The sequence below is a fragment of the Onychostruthus taczanowskii genome, unplaced genomic scaffold, assembly GCF_017590055.1.
Source record: "Onychostruthus taczanowskii isolate IOZ18803 unplaced genomic scaffold, ASM1759005v1 scaffold46, whole genome shotgun sequence".
Lineage (NCBI taxonomy): Eukaryota > Metazoa > Chordata > Aves > Passeriformes > Passeridae > Onychostruthus > Onychostruthus taczanowskii.
The window spans coordinates 896,972-902,971 of record NW_024502125.1 but is presented as its reverse complement, the minus strand read 5'-3'; positions in this window follow the sequence as shown (position 1 = coordinate 902,971).

The following is a 6,000-nucleotide window of genomic DNA, read 5'->3' as shown; positions in this document are numbered from 1 at the left end:
TGAGTTAAAAGATATTTCTGGCATCTGATTTTCATTTCAATGCAAAGAAAAGGAAGAAGAGGGAAGGAGAGCAAGATTGTCTTTTATGAGCCTGTCATTACCAGGCAGTTCAAAGTTATGATGAAATAACACAGCTAGTTTGAAAACTGGCCATGGATCACAGCAGCAGACTACTGGACTGGATCACAGCAGAGTGAGGCTCCAGCAGCAAGTTCTGTTGACCATCCCCTGGGATCTCTGTACCTAGGTATGCATAGCCAAAAGTGCAGGACGCACAGCAAGATTTATGAAGTGCTGTGTCAGGGCTCTGACAAACCATAACTACTTGGACTGCTAAAATGGACAAAAGGACTAGGTCATTGTTGATTTACTAATTTTATTCCTATTCTTGAAGAGTATTCGCCTTATACCAAGACTTTTTGCAAGTCTTATGGACACACTCTCCTTTTTCCCTTTCCCCATACCTTCTTTTAGCACTATAAGACCACTAGCTGTGTGATTCCCCACTGTTGCACTGAAGCAGCCCCTTTGAGAAGATGCAGTACTCAGAAACTTCGTGCCTGGATCATGAAGGGTGGCTGAAGGCAAATAGCCAGAAATGTGGCTGTCCACAAAATCATAGTTTCCATTGCTCATACTTGGAAGTAGCTTTGCATGGTATCTGTGGTCGCCAAAACCATCCAGACCCAGCTCCTTTTCCCTGTGGCTTGTGTGTCATGATTGTCATTCACGTATGCATATTATATGAATGCATCATTTATCCACATTGTACAGCTTTCCTGGTACAATTAATCGTTCTTCTGGTTATATGGCAAAAAAAAAAAAAAAAAAAAAAAAAAAGAAGAAGACTCACATCCCAGAATCCCAGCATAAAAAGGTCAGTTTCTCTTGGAATATAAGTGGTAAATGAAGGAGAAAGAGTCTGTTTGCTTAGCACTGAGACACCAAGGTTTCTTACCCAGCCCACCAATGAGCCCAGTGCAGGAGGAATGCCTGTTGCCAGCACATCTCCAAAATGTAATTCTGTGATTTCTCCCTTTTTCTTGGTTAGCAGTTGCCAGGTACCTGCCACTCTGAGTCAGTGATTTGTGCATTATGGGACAGTACAGACATGGATTATATTTAGACAAGACTGGTAAGGCAAGAGAGAAGGCTTAGCAGACTAATAAATTGTCTTTCTGGCTTCCTCTGAAATGTAATAATGAAAATATTATCTGCTAAAGAAATAGGAAGAAATCCCTCTCTAATGGTTTGGGAATCTCTATTATTACATGTCAGGAAAATAATTAGTAGAAGAAGACTGGGAATCACATGCAGAAGAAGAATTAGACAATTTCCAGATAGAAATGTTCATCCCAGGACCATATACTTATGTTCCCCTAATACCATGGTACAGAAAGCACTCATACAATAGAAGCAGATAGCAGCCAGACTATTGACCAAAGGCACAGGACTCCTGAAATGAATGAATGAATGACTGTATCTGAAATCCTGTGTGTGCCCAATGACCTCCTGTAAACTTGACTTGGACACCAAGTAGCTCCATCCTGGTAGATGGTCCCCACTCCCAGCAAGATAAAAGGAAGCTATGTAACCAGCTTGTCTGTAATGTTAGTGAAGATATTTTTATCCTGCATAGACACAAAGCAAGATTTACTCCATGTTGACAGTTATAGAGTAAAACCTTGGTGTTTTTCTGCTATGCCAGGTGGCATGTGGATGGTTATGTGCCCTCCTGCAGTAGAGGCGTCAGAAAACTCATCTCCCTATTGTTAATTACTGAAGGGACAAACTTCAGTTTGAAGTGGGCTTTATTTTCCACACAATTTATGGTGTTGTTCCCAAACAGAAATAAAAGAGATGGCCCAAAGGCAGGTTCCACCCGAGACACTGAGCAGACGCTGCCTGAGCCGATGGCTGCAGGGCACAGCTGGCTGGGCTGTGTGCGCTGTGCTGCCGGCCTGCGCACGGCCTGGAGCTGCTGGGGTCAGGGGCTAAGTCTTCTCCTGCTTGGGTAAGTATTAAAGAAAACAGTAAAAATGAAGATACATCTCTTAGGGCAGTCTTCTTGAAAGAAAAGCAGGGCAGAGTTTTTCATTCCTAGAACCCTATCTAAACTTTAAAATCTCTAGTGTGGTTAGATGCAGTTATTCTGTGTGACATCCCCAGATGTTTGACGCTATTCATGGGCTTATTTTCTAACCACAGGCATTGATTTGAAACAAGAGAGAATGCACTTCCTGGGGCCTCAGAACACCATCTAGGGGCCCCAGAGTGAAGCTGCTCTGCTGTGAGTGTGCTGACTGTCTGCACCTGGCACAGTTGTTTTGGGTTAGCTACAATGCCTCGATAGGGGTGATAATTTGGCAGTTCAAGGTCACTCTTCACATGTGCTTGAACATGAGGAAAATATCACCGGCCGGGGGCTATGTACAAATCACGAACAGGACAGGACTGCTAGGAACGTGTCTTGAGCCGTTTTATTTTCCAGCATCAGTCTCATTACATGGTTATGACAATGGGAAGATGCCAGCATCTCACATCCCAGGCAGCAGACCAAGAACTTAATGTTACAACTTACTTTATAAGTTTTTTGACCAATCACACAAAGCAAAAGCATAGTGACAGTAGTTCTATCCAACCACTATAAGCACACATACCTTCAGTTAAAATAGTGCTTGCATATTTTGAATACAATACCTGTTTGTAAGCCTTAAAACACAATGCACAGAGCTCCATTGTTAAGCTTAGAGCTTCCTAATATCTTGCTAGATATACTTGTCTGCCAGTTAGGGAGTTATTCTAGACAAGTGTTAATACACAGACCATTGTTCGATTTGTCCTTACTTTTCTACTTTTTACATAATTTTTCTGCTAACTTATTTTATGGCTACTGCTTAGCTATAATCACAGTTCTGAGGCCTGCCTTTCACAGCTTTTTTAAAACCCTCTGATTTTATGGATTCCCACAGAAAAGACTGTATCTCCTCAGGAAACCATGATCCTGCTTGTGGAGGCCCCAGATAGCCTCCTTGGGGCAGCTGTTGGGAAGTGAAGAGTGTAATACCAGAGTTTCTAACTCTCAAAGACATTGTTTTTTATCTTCCTAACAACTGGGAGTTTGGGTGGGTTTTGGACCTTTCACACAATTTTTCATCAGGTGGAATGGTCTCTCATTTTTCATTGCACTGCAGTGGGTTACAGAGCTGCCTGGGTTCACTCTTAGGCTTTGCCGGGGCTGGAGTGTCTTTCCATCCTGTCACTCCTTCAGCACCTCCAGCTTCTCCAACCCCAGTGGAGCATTAGGACCAGGTCCAATGGAAGACCCTGTGGCTGGGATATCATAGAGAATAGGATCTCATGCCAGCTTCGTACAGCCCGTGCCTGCTGCTGATGACCTGTGTTCACCATGGTTTAAAGCACATCCCTTTCTTGCATGAGACAGTTAAGGTGTAAATCTTCTGCCCTACAGTTAATTTCTTCAGGATCTTGCATTAGTGCCAACAGGTACACAGTGTAGAAAGACACTTCAGATTTTTGAAGGCACCTCTGTTTTTCACTTTGCAGCTCAAGAGTTACACAGATTTATATAAAAACCAGCTAACCCTCAGTTTTCCATTACCTTGCTGAGTCCTCTTACTTGGGTGTAAGCCAGAGTTTGTTTTTTCTCAGTTTTGGTAGATCATATTGCTAAGTCACTCATTCTTACTTCACTGGGATATTCTGCCTGTTTGACCTTTTTTTTTTTTTGGTGGTGGTGGTGGTTAGAAACATTTTGTCTTCAGCCTTCTGACTGAAAATAGGATAAAAAATGTTTTACTTGGGCAAAAAATACCTATTGCTGAGAGAGGTTTTATCCTGGTAGATCACTGTTCTCACTTACCCATCTGTGATTTTCCCTAGTCTAGTTCTTTAAAACTTTTCTTTCAGCATGTTTAAAATAAAATCGGTTCAAAAATTCTGTCATTCCAAGGTATCCATCAGAAATCATCTGTTTTTTCCCTGCTATCCTTCCCCTCTTATACCTCATTTTTTTCCCTTCCACTCTCACTAATACACAGGGCAAGTACATTAGAGCCAATCTCGGAGAGCAGTGGAATGAGGGAGGTAGATGAAAAGACACTACATTTGCGGAAGGAAGGAAGGAAGGAAGGAAGGAAGGAAGGAAGGAAGGAAGGAAGGAAGGAAGGAGTTTCATTCTCAGAGGTGATTTGATGACGAGTCCATGCTACAAAGTCCATCCTCCTCTATGTGTGAGGCCAGTGAGATGCACAAATAGACCCTTCAGCAAAAACCTGTCTAGAGATATAGGATCACAAACAGCAAGCAAGGAAGCACTCACTGTTGAGAGAAAATTAAGCAATTTTCATGAGATATTTTGCAGATGATATGTAAATATATTAGAAAAAATAGGGGGACTTGGCTGGGACACAGTAGAACAGTGAGAAGGGAAGTGCTAAAGGAGTTTGTAGGTAGACACGGACTCTCTGGAACTGGGTGGGGGACAGGGGATGGTGCAACCTGATCAACAGACTGATTGAAGATTAGGATTTAAGTGGAGGGAAAATAAGGAGCAGGGTTCAAACTAGAACAAGTGTGTGTGTAAGTGTTGGAAAAAGCATAAACTAGGCGCTGATGCCTCGTAATTTGTGTGAAATAACCACCCACCACAACTGAGATGGTGCATTTGAACTAAAATTACATGATGAAGTAATAACAGTGTCGAAAAAGCACATATACTGTTAAGCAGTTTAGACAGTGAAAAATCAAAAGAAAAAACCTTGCCCTATTTTAAAGGGTCAGCTTAGAGGCAGCATGCTTTTGCTAGGAAAATGTCAACAAATCTTTCTCCTTCAGACTATTAGGGCAGAGTCCCCAGTGAATTCTGTGGAATTCATACAGAGCTACAGTCACCAGTGCTACTGAGAGGATATTAGTGAAATGAATTATTGCAGATATGATATCTTTGTCAATCATTTAGTCAGAAATGAAGTTATTCTTTTCCAGTTTTTGAAGTTAAAGGAAATAAATGAAGGTATAGGGGTGGGGTGTAAGACCATGTCACCACAACTGAGATATTCAGGAATATAGTCTCTTGAATATTTATTGTAATTGCAAAAGGAAAAAAAAAACTTTCAGCAAAAAAATTGAACAAACAAAATGCACTTAGTATACAGAAGTCACATACAAAAAGAATATCAATGGAATACACATGGTTGCTACATCAGCACAGAATTAAAACTCTCCATGTGGATAAAACTTGTACTGAACATTCAGACAAGAGCTTACATGGATTTATGGAGAAAATTCACAAAATTTATCACTCAGCAGCATTTTAGCTAACATATTTTTTGAAACCACAGTAGCTATATTGCAGTAAGAGTCGGGGGTGAAGGCACAGATTGAGTCTCACCCCCTTACGAAAGTATCCTAAACACATACTTCAATTTTAATTCAAGAACAGTTCAGCAAACAAGTTGGTTTGAGAGAACCGGAACAGCTGCATGTTATCAAGGAAAGCATTTATTTTGGTGCATGTAATCATGTGTCTGTGAGGAATTATAAAAACGCCAGGTAAAATTGTCTGCCAGCCCTTGAACTGTCAGGTCACTTAACAATAAAAAGTTTAGCGAGTCCTGTAGCAGGCTGTACATTTCCATTTTAGTGGTAAATCATATTCTGACTGTTACTTTGTTTCTCAGCAACAATGATGCCAAGAATTTCCTTTTTATGTTAATCAATCCCAAATTTCTATACACATACATTTTCATTTCACTCTGATCTATATAATTTTGCAGAAGTTTTAATGGCATTAGGTAGAAAAAAATTTTTCTAAGGAATTTTCATATCATTGCAAGTACTGTCTTGTGCTACTTAATGTCATTTGGCTACTTTGCTTTCTCAGAGAATGTATTTGATGACATCAGAAAGGAAACCCGTGGTACTGGTTTCCAGTAGGCCTTAGAATTTCATTCTTTTCCAGATCAAGCAAATTTTAAA